Consider the following 15,755-nt stretch of genomic DNA (forward strand, 5'->3'; position numbering starts at 1 on the left):
ATTAATTATATAAAAGATATCAATAAATGAAATGACATTTAATATTATATGATAGTCTTAAAAAAAGAAATGTTGTTACATGTTATGTTTAAATTTGACAATAAAATTATGTAAATCAAAATTATTGAATTTGATTTATCCTTTCTCTGTATAAATTGAATTAAATGCATTCGATTTAGTCATACTAGTAGTACATTAAAATAGGTAAATTTGATTTATTAGGAGAGGATATTACGGTATATAAATCAAAGTAAATAAGTTCAATTTATTATATATGACATAACATTATATAAATCGAAGCTAATAAATTCGATTTATATATATATATATATATATGGGCCAATGTTATAAATCGAATTAAATAAATTCGAATTAACTATGAGACTTACCTATATAAATACGAGCAGAACATTAAATTCTCATTAAAGTGGGACTCACAAATCACAATGGCTAATAAGGATAGTTTTTTTAATTCTTGTGTATTATAGAAGGACGATTAAGAAAAAAACGCGAGAGGGAATAAAATTTACTGATAAGGATTCGTTAAGTGTCTTTATCAAATCTTCTACAAGTTTTGTTGAATTTCAAAATACTATAATCCAGAAACCGGGATTGCAGGACATAATGCACCTCGTTGACCATGCCGGACTTCTTTGAAACGCGAAGACTCTTTTACACTTTGTATTTTGAGCTTTAGATCTTATATTCTCCATTTTTTCATATGCTATTGTATATCCCTCTTAGAGGTTGATTTATGGAGAAACAATTTTATATTTTGTTTACTGCTTGTTTGTATTATACTTTCTAGCCGGCCTTGTCTTCGCAGGTTGAGACTAGTATTTGTTATGTATCTCCTTTTCAATTATATATATATTTCTGTCATTTTTGTATATTGTCGGCGTTTTGAGAATATACATATGTACTTTTTCATTTTAGAGGTCGTAACACCTCACCACCTCTAACTTACGACAATAGCGTAAGGCTTTGTGTGGTAGGATGTTACATTATGATATCAGAGTAGTGCGTTCCCATAGAGCCTGAGGGACGGACTGACTATTCTTCTGATGAGCATACTCTGGGTTGTATGTACAAGCTATTTAAGATGTCTGATTGACATATATAGCATAGATTTTCATGAGCATATCTTTGGGGATTCGAAGCACTAGATTTGAGATATTAAGACTGATCACCTTAATATCAATTGTTCGGTGTGAACAATATCCAAATGGCGTCTCGTGGACGTGAGCGAGGTTATCTGGTTGATTTTTGTGACCGCTCTGGAGAATATGGCTGCTGCTATGCAAGCTACTGCTGATAGGTTGAAACAACAAATTGGAAGTGGAAATGGAGTCGGAAATGGACTTGGTAGTGGAGAAAATCAAGGAATTAGAACTCATACAGCTGAAGTAGAGGTTAATGACGTTCATTTAGTGAGATAAAGATTCAAGGAGATTTATGGTAAAGTGGATGAATGATTAAGTTCTTAGTGGTTTATAATCAGAGTGACGCAGCGAAAATATGTGGGAGCATTAATATGGTGAAAAGTGTATAGCCTTTAGATTCCAAGATTTGGAGATGAATATTGAGATGAAATTGGAAGGACCCCTGTAATTGAAACTAAAATTGAGCCTGAAACCTCTAGTATAACCCTTGGACCCCACCGAATGTGATTTGGAGGAGTTGCTCATATGAAAAGGTGAGTTTCAGATATGAAATTATTGCGATGGTTAATGGAGGATCGAGAAATGGAAAGTTGACATAGGAAGAACTGCTCTCGCTTACTTTTTAATAGTGATTGAAATTTGAGGACAATTTTTATTAAGGTGGGTAGGATGTTGTTAAGTTAAGAAATTAACCAATTATAATTGATGATGACAAACATTATTTTATTAGGTTAATCACCCAATTAGTTTTGATTGTGTTTAATTAAGTGTTTCAGGCCAAATCAAAAGAAACAGCAGCCCAAATGCAAAGAAACAAAAACCATTGTTGGTGGGCTGTCTAAACAAAGAAAGCCCAAAAGAAACAAAGCAAAGAATTCAGCTGAGCTAAATAAAACAAATCCAACCCAAGCCCATGAAGACTCCATCAAGCTGAAGATCTCCAAAGCCAAAGTTCACATGTTTGCTTCGGTCAGACTCAGAAAAAAGAAAGAGAAAGCTTAATCCAAAAGGCAAAGGTCTAATAACCCAAATCAAACCATTTCAAGCTAAGTCAGAAGTTGAAGGTGATTTATTTCCATTTGCATGCAATTTACTTTCTTTACTCCTTCTCCAAATCTCTGCTACTCCAATTTGGGATAAATGGAGAAAGTGATTTCTGATAATCACTGCTGTGAATCAAAGGCCAAAATTGTTTCTTGGGGATAAAGTTGTAGTTCAAGGGCTCAGATCTGGGTTTATCATTGACCAACTTTTATCTTTGTTGTTTTGAGGCATTCGGTCAAGCAAAAAGGATCTGTTCCAAAATTCCTAATTTAGGGATTAATGGAAGATAGTGAAAGGCTAAGTTGGCAGCACACAGCTCGAAGAGTTGACTCTGAGGAGAGCATCTCAGCAACTTGGAAAGAGATACAAAAGAAAGATTTTAAATTTTTGAAGAAAAGGAGAGAACCATATTTTTGAGTTTGTTCTGAAGAGTTTCTCTGTGAAGAGTTCATCAACTTGGGACAGTGTTTTCTAGTAAAAGAAGTATTCCGCCAAGATGAAGAACTTAAACAGAGTCAACTGAATCCGGTTTAACACATAGCAACTGAGGCTGTTGAAGCATTAATCTCCTTCATGTTTTACAGTTTATAATTTTATTTTCAATGTATATCTTTCTGTAATTTCTTGAGTGAAAAAAGGCAGAAAGAGAGGAATCAAGAAAAAGCCTATGAGTGATAAAAGGCTGAGTGATATACTTGAGTGAAAAGCCTAGAGTGATTTCAGATTTCTTTAGGTTGTTTCTATTGTCTTGTGTCTTGTACCTGTGAGATACCCCTTTCTAAGTTGGGTTAGCACTTAGAGTGGAGAGTTAGGTACTAGCATAACCAAGTCAAGTTAGAATAGAACTTGAGAGGGAAAGGATTGTGTCAATCCTGTGAAATTGGTGTATGTAATACTTTAACTATATTGGAAATTCCACCACTGTTGTGGTGGAGACTGGATGTAGGTTGCATTGCACAAGACAACTGAACCAGGATACATGCTGGTGTCATTCTTCTTCTCTTTCTTTATGTTCTATTTTCTGATATTTATGAGACAAAATAAAATTGTCTCATAAAGTTTCCGTTGCACAGTTCAATTAGAATCTAAGTGAAAGCTTATAAGTAAAGGCTTATTTCATTAATGTAAAAGAAGGTCATAGATTCAACCCCCCTTCTCTAAGTCTTCTACAAACTTCAATTGGTAATCAGAGTCAAGGTCTCAAGAATCAAGCTTCACCACTTGGAGCAAAGGTCCAATGGTGAACAATTTGGGCACTACCACAGTTGCCTACACTCTAACAGAAGGCCAGTTAAACAACAGGCCTCCCTTCTTCAACGGGAAGAACTATGCCTACTGGAAAAAGAGGATGCGGATCTTCATCCAATCCATTGATTACAACATATGGAAGATTGTTGTGAGCGGCCCCAAGATTCCAACAAAGACAAGTGCTGATGGAGTGGTGACTCCAAAAGAAGAAACTGAATGGAACGATGATGACAAAAAGAAAGTGGAGTTGAACGCGAAAGCCATCAACCTTCTACACTATGCTATCAGCTTTGAAGAGTACCAAAAGGTGTCTTGATGCAAGACAACTAAAGAAATATGGGAAAAACTCTAGGTTTACATACGAAGGCACTAAACAGGTCAAAGAAACAAGGATTGATATGCTGCGAAAAGAATACGAGATGTTTAACATGAAGGATGGAGAAAGTATTGATGAAGTACTTGAGAGATTCTCAATCATAATCAACAACCTCGATGCTATGGGTACAACCTACTCAGAACAAACCCTAGTAAGAAAAATCCTTTGAAGCCTCACAAAAGAATGGGAAACAAAGGCCATTGTCCTTGCCGAAAGCAATAATCTAAGTCCCATAACATATGATGAGTTGAGAGGAAAACTCCTTACCTATGAAATCACACACACAAACCAAGACTCAAAGAAAAAGGGAATAGCCCTTAAGTCAAAAGTCGAATAAAAAGAGTGAGTCTAGTGATAGTTTTTTAGATGATGAACTTGTATTTTTGCTAGGAGGCTAAGAAGGCTAATGTGGAACAAAGGCAAGTACAAGGGCTTAAGCTCAAAGGAGTACAAGAAGGACTTGAGCAAAGTGGTATGTCACCATTGCAAGGAGGCTGGACATCTCAAATACAATTGTCCAAAACTTAAAAAGGAGGATAAAGGAAAGAGAGACAAGAAGAAAGTTCTCATGGCATCTTGGGAGGACCTTGAGAACGATTCGGATGAGGAAGAAGACTCTGAATGTGAAGCTCAAATCTATTTTATGGCTGGTGAGGATCAACTTGATGAGGTAAATTACTATGCCCTATCCATAGATGATTTACATGTTATCATAGATGATCTCACTCTGAATTCTGAAAAACTGTTGAATAAATACAATAAATGTAAATCTGAAAAAGAAGTGTTGAAAGATGAAAATGATTTCTTAAAAGAAAAAGTGAAAGAAACCGAATATGCTTTGGATATTATTGAAGAAAACAGATTTCTAAAATCTGAACTTGAGAAACTAAAAGGAAAGTACATTGTGGATCCTTCTCAAGAGCTTATTGCTGAAAATTAAAGATTAAATAAAATAATTAAAAGATTGAATAATGATTTAGCAAATTTTGCTCAAATTTCTAGCAACTTCGACAAATTACTTGCAAATCAAAGACCATTGTTTGAAAAATCTTGGTTAGGATATGTGACAAAAGATAATGCAATTTTTTATAACTCGTTAACTAAATTCATAACCTTTTCTTCAAAAACAAAATCCATCATGAATAAATCTAGTCTGGGACATGTTCCCTCCTATGAAGAGAAATTTGGAAAATATTATTTTAATGAAACTGCATCATCTTCAAGAACTGAACCTGTATCAACCAAGTCGGGTCTGGGCTATATCTCAAAAAATGAAGTTGATTTCAAAAATCCACTTTCTTTCAAAAGAACTTCACATTTGAGAAGCCCATAGGTGTCTAAAAATCCTGGGTAAGATGCATTTACAAAAAGAAAAAGCAACAACAAAAATTATTTTGTCAAGAGAAATGCTTATCATTCAAAAATCAGAAAAACTCAACCTTTTAATAATTTCCAACATCAAAATGAAAATCAATTTCAGCAACATATTTCAGGAAATCATTGCTTTAATTGTAAGAAAACTGGTCACTTTTACTTACAATGCTTCACTGAAAAAAGAAAAGTAGGAAACCAAATTTACAATGCTGTTTGTGACCTTAATGCACTTGGACAACCAAGGTGGATTAACTTCAAAGGATCCAAATTAATTTGGATACCTAAGGTTGATTGAAATCATATGCTGATTTGCCTAGCATCCAAGAAAAAAAAAAGATATGTGGTGCTCGGATAGTGGGTGTTCTAGGCACATGACTGAAAGGTCAACTTTCTTCATCAAACTAAACAAGTATGATGGTGGTTTTGTGACCTTTGAAGATGATGGAAAAGGTAAAATTGTTGCTGTTGGAAAAGTAGGTAATGATCACTCTACTTTCATTGATGATGTCTTTTTGGTTAATGGTTTAAGGTATAATCTTTTGAGTATAAGTCAATTGTGTGATTTGGGTTATTTGGTGACTTTCAAAAGATTGGAGTGCTGTGTTGTGAATGAAAAGACTAATGATGTATTGTTCATTGCTAAGCATTGTGATAATGTGTATGGACTTACTCTTGATGAACTAAAGGATCAAAATGTTTCTTGTTTTCACTCTAAAGAATTTGAAAAGTGGCTATGGTACAAGAGATTGGGCCATGCTAGCATGTTTCAATTAAACAAGCTTGTCAAAAAAGGATTAGTGAGAGGTCTTCCTTTGATAAAATTTGACAAAGACATCACTTGTGATGCTTGTCAAATAGGAAAGCAAACAAAGAGTTCATTTAAATCAAAGGAAGACATCTCTACTAAAAGACCACTTGAATTGCTACATATTGATTTATTTGGTCCAACAAAAACTCAAAGCTTATATGGTAAACACTATGGTTTAGTAATTGTGGATGACTACTCTAGGTTTGGTTGAGTTTTATTTCTTGCACACAAAAATGAAGCGTTTTTGGCTTTTGAAATTTTTAGCAAGAAACATCAAAATGAAAAGGATTTAAAGATCACCTCAATAAGAAGTGATCATGGAACTGAATTTGAAAACCAATTATTTGAATCCTTTTGTGAGAAATTTGGAATATCACACAACTTCTCTTGTCCAAGGACACCACAACAAAATGGTGTTGTGGAAAGAAGAAAAATAAGTATTTAAGAAATGACAAGAGCTATGCTTTGTGAGAGTAATGTTCCAAAATTCCTTTGGGCTGAAGCGGTTAACATAGCTTGCCACATTTTGAATAGAACTATCATAAGAAAATTTTTGAAGAAAACACTTTATGAACTTTAGAAAGGTCACCCACCAAATTTAGATTACTTGCATATCTTTGGATGCAAATGTTTTGTTCTAAATAACAAATATAATTTGGGAAAATTTGAACCAAAGGCATATGAGTGTTTATTTGTAGGATACTCCACAAATAGTAAAGCATATAGAGTTTATCATCAAGATGCTAGAATAATTGAGGAGTTCATACATGTTACATTTTGTGACACTAACGTGGTTCAAAACATTTTGGAAGATTGTGATGCAGGTAATCAAGTTCAAAAGGATGATGAAAAAGGCCAAAATCTTGAGAGTGAAAACTCTGAACAAAATAAATCTAAAACTGCAGCTGCAGAAAATCCTGCAGGAGACAAATTTTTTTTGTCTCATGAATCGGCTGAACATCTTGAAACCACCAGATCATTGAATCCCTCAATGACCGAATCTGCTACTAAGTCCACAAGATCTCGTGAATGGAGATTCCTCAAGAACTATCCTCAGGAGCTTGTCATTGGGGATGTCTCACAAGGTGTCAAAACTCGTTCCTCCACTAGAAAAGCAAATAAAGAAATAAACATTGCTTTTCTCTCTCAAATGGAGTCTCAAAACATCAAGGAAGCTCTTGATAACCCCCTCTTGGGTAAAGGCAATGGAGGAAGAGCTTCATGAGTTTGAAAAGAACCAAGTTTGGACATTAGTTCCAAAGCCAAGTGACAAATAAGTGACAGACACCGAGTGGATATTCAGGAAAAAGTTGGATGAAGATGGAAGCATTGCTAGAAATAAAACAAGATTGGTGGCACAAGGATATGATCAAGAAGAAGGGATAGAGTTTGATGAATCCTTTGCTCCGGTTGCCCGAATGGAAGTCATAAGACTTCTTCTTGCTTATGCTGTTCATTGTTGTTTCAAATTGTATCAAATGGATGTGAAATGTGCATTATTGAATGGTGTGATAGATAGAGAAGTGTATGTGGCACAGCCTCCTGGTTTTGAAAATAAGAAATTTTCTAACCATGTTTTTAAACTTTCTAAAGCTCTCTATGGATTAAGACAAACTCCTAGGGCTTGGTATGAGAGACTTAGTTCTTTTCTTTTGAAAAATAGTTTTCAAAAAGGTACCACAGACACTACTCTATTTATTAAGAATTCTAATGACTCTTTCATTCTAGTCCAAATTTATGTTGATGACATTATTTTTGGATCAGCAAATGAATCCTTTTGTACTGAATTTGAAAAACTCATGACAAGTGAATTTGATATGAGTATGATGGGTGAACTTAACTTTTTCCTTGGACTTCAAATTAAGCAAACAGAAAATAGTATTTTTATTCATCAAGAGAAGTATGCTAAGGAATTAGTTAAGAAATTTGGTATGGAAAATGCCAAACCCATGGGAACTCCCATGCACCCTAATTCAAAATTAGAAAAGGGTGAAACTGAGAAAGATGTAGATGAGACTAGGTATAGAGGAATGATTGGCTCTCTTATGTACTTAACTTCCTCTAGACCTGATATTGTGTAAAGTGTTGGAATGTGTTCAAGATTACAATCAAAACCTAAAGAGTCACATCTTTCAGCAGTTAAGAGGATCATTAGATATGTTTATGGCACATCCAATTTTGGCTTATAGTACCCTAAGATTGATGATTTTTCTGCATTTGGTTACTGTGATGCAGATTTTACTGGAGATAGAGTGGATAGAAGGAGCACATCAGGCATATGCTGCTTTCTGGGAAAGTCCCTAAACATTTGGTAAAATAAAAAGCAGTCCACATCTCAGCTTATTCACTGCAGAGGCTGAGTATATTGCTGCTTCTTCTTGTTGTTTTCAGCTTATTTGGTTAAAAATGCAACTTGCTGATTATAAATTAAATGCTAAAAATATTCCTTTGATATGTGATAATATGAGTACCATTAATATTTCTAAAAATCCAGTCTTGCACTCTAGGACTAAACATATTGAAGTGAGATTTCACTCTTCAAAAGGGAAATATTAGCATTCAATTTGTTAAATCAGAGGACCAATTAGCAGATATTTTCACCAAACTTCTAGCTGAAGACAGATTTTGCAAGCTTAGGACTAATCTAGGGATTTTAAGTCATGATTCATTGTTTGCGCATTGCTTATGTGTTTGTTGAAGTTTTTGTCTCACAGGTTGGGATGAGACAATTCTGGGCAAATGAAGAACCATCTTTCTGAACTTCAATTTCTGGGCTCTAATGTACGTGCTGAATCATCTAAGCCAACTTTAAAATTCAAATTCTGTGTGGTACAATATGTTTCCTTAAACTAAACCACCTCTAGGCCCAAATGAGTGTTACATTGTCCACATGTCATTTTATTTTGTCTTTTAGTTAAAAGGTTTCAATTTTAAATCAATAATTTATTTTTTTAAAAAAATAAAATTAAATCACTTTTTGTGATGTCAAGTCCTTTTAAATGTCTAGTCAAAGTGATGTAGTTGCATGGGTACAAGAAACCTCTTATTTTTTTAATAGTTACTAAACCTCTCTCTTCATAAAACCTTCCACTAACCCTTCGGTTTCTTCCCCCACTACCATTAGTGCTTCTCCTCGTTCAAAACCAAGGTTCAGCCTAACGAGGAAAAAAACCATTCTTTAAAAGCCTCCTCGTGAAAAGGTTCTCAAGCTTCCAGTGAAATCGAAACCCTCTACACGCTCCCAAGACAAAACCTTTACACCTTCACCTTCTCCTCTTACATCTCCTCCTCGCACAGATTCTATGGCTCGAACAAAGAACCCTTCAAGGACGCCTCCTTTCTTCAAGCCACCCGCTCCAACCAGTGCACCTTCCAAGCCCAGCACCTCAAAAGGGAAGCGTCCCGCCACTGAGGAACGTGATCCTGAACCTTCTTGACCTAAGCCTAGGTCTGTTCCCACTCGTCCTCAGAGTGGTAAGCCTCGTATCCCTCTTAAATATGTTAAGGAACCCTCCATTGATCCTTTTGCACACAAATCACACTTCATGACCTCTCACTCAAACTACAACCCTCATCGTTTTCGATCTGCCATGAATAATGATTTCTATGAAGGGGTTATTGCTCATCGCACCTTGTGTCCCACGTTTCTTGTTGATTTACCAAATCTGAAAAAAAAAAGGTTTTGAGTTTGTTGAAAATGTAGTATTTCTGGACTGGAGCCATATTTTTAAAATCAAAAAACCAGTTTACCCAGTTTTAGTCAAGGAATTTTATGCAAACATGACTTATCATGAGGGCAGTGTTTACTCCTATATAAAAGGCCGTGACATAGTTCTGAATAATAAAACCATCAGTGATTCTCTGAAATATACTGATGTTGGTGCATGTGCCTATACATCTGGTAAGTGGGATGATGGGGTAGGTCTCTCTTACAATGATGATCTGGCCTATGTACGTGAACACATTTCTTTGATTGATGGCATTACCCCTACTCACAAAGCCCTGGGTTACACTCGTGCTCAGTTACATCGTATAGTGAACCATGTCATCCTTCTTCAGAGTGGCTCATATCAAAGAGTGTCTTACACTGATACTCTAGTTTTGTATGCTATTCTCACAAAAACCGAAATTTCTTTTGCTTACTTAATGGTAAGGTATATGTTTGATTGTGTTAGAAGTGAGAAGAAGGATAAAGCTCTTCCTTATGGCATGTTCTTAACTTGTATTTTTGAACATTTTGGTGTTGGCTTGTCAAATGAGTCATATGAAAATAGACACTCATATATAAAAGGAGGTAGTTTAGTGAAATAGCAGAAAAGCGGACCAACTCGAACTGAAATGGTGGTTCTTGATGATGATGATGATGATGACTATGAACCAGAAGAATCCTCTCCTCCATCTGCCTTGGGTAATTCAACATCCACTGGACACAAAACTGTTTTGTATTAGGGGTGAGCACGGGTAGCGGGTACCCGATTATCTATCCGAACCCGAACCGAACCAATTAAATTGGTTCTGGAACCAACGGGTAATCGGGTCCAACCCGAACCAAACCAATAGCTTTTGTTAGTGATTGGTTCGGGTATCGGTTCTGGGGATGCGGAATCCGAACCAACCCGTGAACCCGATCATATATTAATTAAATAAAAAAATAAAAAAATATATATGGCTTTTAGTGGCTTTTAGTGAGATTATTCACTATTAATATGTTTAGATTTTAATGAGTTTAGTTTTTAATGTATTTGGTGTTTAACATGTTTAGATTATTTATATTAATGTCATATGTTTATTGTACTTGTTGAATTTTTAAGATAAAAATTTGGTTTTTTTATGAATTTCAAAGTCATCGAGTACCCAATTACCCGAACCAAACCAATCCGTTCTTAATCGGTTTAGTTTGGTTCAGATACATACACAAATAAATGCAAATCTGAACCAAACCGAACTAATTATATTTTAATCGGTTCGGTTCTAATTTCACCCTGAACCCGAACCAAACTGACCCGTGCTCACCCCTATTCTGTATGAAGTTGTTAAGGATGTGGTACAAGAGTTTGTCTTTTAGTCAAACCATCTAATTGCTATGAGTAAAGAGCAAAGGAAACTTGCCACCAAGCATGAAAACTTCCTCAGGAAATCCAGAGATAGAGTGGCAGTCTTCTTGAAATTCATTAATAACCTCCAAGAAGATGACAATACTGCCACTGATCCTAAAGAAGATGCTGCTTCTGAAGAGGATGGTTCGGATGCCTAAAATGATCTCATGATGCTACAATCTTCTGTTTACTTTTGTCTCATAAAAATCCATGTCTTTTACTTTTGGACTTTCTTTTATTATGTCTCGGATGACTGTAAACCATTTAACAACTGTTGCTTTTAATTTCTGTTATTTAGATGTTTGAACTTTGCATTAACAGTTTGTTGCAGGTTTGATATTCATTGCATTTCCTCCCTTGATGACAAAAGGAGGAGTAGTAGTAGGTTCCTTGTATTTGATGCACCTTTGTTGCTCTATTTTTGCTGTTGTTATTCTATTTTTACTGTTGTTATTCCTGTTGCTCTGTTCTGTTCAAGTTTGTTTTGGACTGGATATTTGGCTGTTTTGGTACAATTCCTTGGTTCCATTTCATGAGATGTTAAAATTGTTTGAAAATCTTACTAATTGCTTCATCCATGGACAATATATTGTACATAGTATATTATTGTTCCTATGAGAATATATAAACAGGAAAGAAGAAAAGAGCATAAATCTAGGAGGAGCAACTCTTAAAAAGGAAAGGGGGAGAACCACAAAAGCAAGTAACATCACTCAAAGAGAAGTTCTTTAACTTTACATGAATTCAATTCCTTTGATCAATATTACAACTATGTTTGCCATCAAGGGGGAGATTGTTGAGTTAACAAATTAACTAATTATAATTGATGATGACAAATATTATTTTATTGGGTTAATCACCCAATTAGTTTTGATTGTGTTTAATTAAGTGTTGCAGGCCAAATCAAAAGAAACAGCAGCCCAAATGCAAGGAAATAAAAACCATTACTGGTGGGCTATCTAAACAAAGAAAGCCCAAATTAAAGGAAACAAAGCAAAGAATTCAGTTGGGCTAAATAAAACAAATCCAACCCAAGTCCATGAAGACTCCATCAAGCTGAAGATCTCCAAAGCCAAAGTACACATGTTTGCTTCGGTCAGACTCAAAGAAAAAAAGAGAGAGCTTCATTCCTCATTCATTCACTATAAAAGAAAGAAAGAGAAAGCTTAAACCAAAAGGCAAAGGTCAAATCACCCAAACCAAACTATTTCAAGCTAAGTTAGAAGTTAAAGGTGATTTATTTCTATTTGCATGCAATTTACTTTCTTCACTCCTCCAACTCTCTGCTAATCCAATTTGGGATAAATGGAGAAAGTAATTTCTGATAATCACTGATGTGAATCAAAGGCCAAAATTATTTCTTAGGGACAAAGTTATAGCTCAATGGCTCAGATCTAGGTTTACCATTGACCAAATTTTATCTTTGCTGTTCTGAGGCATTCGGTCAAGCAAAAAGGATCTGTTCCAAAATTCCTAATTTAGGGATTAATAAAAGATAGTGAAAGGCTTAGTTGGCAGCATACAGCTCGAGGATTTGACTCTGAGGAGAGCACCTCAGCAACTTGGAAAGAGATACAAAAGAAAGATTTTAAATTTTTGAAGACAAGGAGAGAGAACCAGATTTTTGAGTTTATTCTGAAGAGTTCCTCTATGAAGAGTTCATCAACTTGGGATAGTATTTTCTAGTAAAAGAAGCATTCCGCCAAGATGAAGAACTTAATCAGAGTCAACTGAATTCGGTTCAACACATAGCAACTAAGGTTGTTGAAGCATTAATCTCCTTCATGTTTTACAGTTTGTAATTTTATTTTCAATGTATATCTTTCTGTAATTTCTTGAGTGGAAAAAAGCTGAAAGAGAGGAATCAAGAAAAAGCCTATGAGTGATAAATGGTTGAGTGATACACTTGAGTGAAAAGGCTAGAGTGATTTCAGATTTTTTTAGGTTGTTTCTATTGTCTTGTGTCTTGTACTTGTGAGGTACCCCTTTCTAAGTTGGGTTAGCACTTAGAGTGGAGAGTTAGCTATTAGCATAACCAAGTTAAGTTAGGATAGAACTTGAGAGGGAAAAGATTGTGTCAATCCTGTGAAATTGGTGTATGTAATACTTTAACTATAGTGAAAATTCCACCACTGTTGTGGTGGAGACTGGATGTAGGTTGCATTGTACAAGGCAACTGAACTAGGATACATGCTGGTGTCATTCTTCTTCTCTTTCTTTATGTTCTATTTTCTGATATTTATGAGACAAAATGAAATTATCTCATAAAGTTTCCACTACACAGTTCAATTAGAATCTAAGTGAAAGCTTATAAGTAAAGGCTAATTTCATTAATGTAAAAGAAGGTCATAGATTCAACCCCCTTCTCTAAGCCTTCTACAACCTTCAGATGTGAAACCCAAAAAAATGATAAATGATTGATTAATAAATTAAATTAGAGTGAAAAGGAATAGGAAATTATAAATTTATAATTTGGGGGAGTAAAAATAATTAGGATACGAGTTAAAACACTAATTTTAAAGGTTTTGGCCCAAAGTTGGGCCAACGGGCTAAAACAATTGCAACGAGCTTCACCAGGTCTAAGCTCACACTATTTAAACTCATAATTCACCCAATTCAGCACTAATAACCTCATTTTAGAGAGAGAGGCGCGGTTGAGAAGAGAAGAGGGAAAAGGGAGAAGAAACCCTAGCCTCATTACCTTCAATCTTCAATAACTTTTGCTCCGTAGCTCCGATTGACGAGCCATTTATGGCAACGCGTTCGTCTTGAATCCCTCTTTAATTCTGTCTAGGTATTGTGGTAAGTGAAAACCCTACCCAATTTTCTATTCTCTTCAATTTCGTGTTTTTGGAATATGTGTGAGTTGAAATCTTGTGATTTTGGTTCTTTAGGGGTACTTTAACATGGATTTCAAGTGGGTTCCATCCCAATTTCAAGTAGATTAAGGTAAATAAGCCTAATCAATTCATTATCCATAATTTTATGTAAAATCTTAACTTTAAATGTGAATTAAATTGGTGTAGTTAGATTAAATAAAGAATGATAGCTTATTTGGGTTGAGTTGTGTTACGATTTTGTGGCTTGATTTGGTTGTGGAGCATTTGTAGAGGCTTGATTGGGGTTTGGTGAAGCATAAAATTTGCCGAAGAAGAGTTTTTCCGAGGTTGAGACCGTCGTTAACGAAGGTACGAGTCTTAATTTTGGATAGGCACCATGTAACATTATGTGAAAACCTAGGTTAACTGCCCTAGGATAAGATTGGATTGAAATTGGTTGTTGTTGTGATTAGTTAAATGGATGTATATATGAGTATGCATGATTTAAATTGTTGTGGTGTACTTGATTATGATGGTAATTTGATTGCCAATTGAGGCGTTAGTATGGAAATTGAGCTAGAGGTCGAGATAGGATGAGATATTCCTGATTAGGTAAGTGGTGATTGCCATGTGTGAATTGGTTGCTAAATTAATGTGTTTTCGATGAATTGAAAAGTGTTGCATTTTGTCGTTGTGAATGGGTATGTTTGAAGGAATGTGCTAAATGAGTTATGATTGAGTGAATTTGGCTTGAAATGGATAGGGATTGATAAGTAAGTATTTGAAGTGTTTAGAAATGGTATTAGAGTGAATTGTTGATGGATTAATGAGGATTTGATTATATGAATGGCTTGTTAGTTTGATTATGGATGGAAAATTTATGAAATTGGAATGATTATGTTGGAGCTTGTTTGGTTAGGTGTGGAATATGTAAGACTTGTTAAATGAGTATTGAGATGCATGGAATTAACCTTGGAATAGTTTGAAAGTGAATTGAATGGAGTTTTAGTGAAAATTGGCAATTTGGTAAAAATTGAATTTTGACCAACTTCGATGCACCATGACTTTGTGCTTGAAGCTTGGATTGGGGTAAAACCTATCTTAAATTGAAGCTAGTTAATCGATCCTTAAAACAATCTAAGAATGGAAGAAATCGGAATTTTATAGAGAAAGATATGAAGGAATAAAAATTGGTATAAAAAAAATTTGAATTCTGAGATTATGCAGGAAACCAAAAATTTTGGTATGTGTGCCCACACACAGTATGGTGTGTGCGCACGAAACAGAGCAAGGAAAAATTCTCGTACGTGCGCAAGAGGGGTATGCATACGCATGCCCAGAAATTTTGCAAGTTGTGCGTACACACAGGGGTCATGCGTACGCACAAGCTGGGGAACGCTTTTGATTTGTGCGTACGCACAAGGGTGATGTGTATGCACAAGTCCTGTTTTCTCACTTAAACTTTATTTTTGACTATTTGACTTTTTCGGCAAGCTTGTAACCTTCTGTAACTCCCAATTAAGATTCGATACCTAGTTTTTGGGCTTTGGAATGAGTGTGAGTATATGGAATGAATTAAATTGAATTATTTTTGGATAAACGCTTGGTTAAACCGGATAACATGGTTGCAGGGATGGTGGTTTGTCCGACCCGATTGAGATAATGTGTGCGAGGCTCAGTGAGGACAGTGATACGTAACGTCCACTTGAGACTTAAGTGAGAGTTCTCATGAGGACGACGATACGTAACGCTCATGGAGAAAATGAAATTTGATTAGTGAGGATGGTGATACATAACACCCACTAGACTTGAAACTAAGAGTAGAAC

This window comes from Arachis ipaensis, chromosome B10 (assembly GCF_000816755.2).
Source record: "Arachis ipaensis cultivar K30076 chromosome B10, Araip1.1, whole genome shotgun sequence".
NCBI classification, from domain to species: Eukaryota; Viridiplantae; Streptophyta; class Magnoliopsida; order Fabales; family Fabaceae; genus Arachis; species Arachis ipaensis.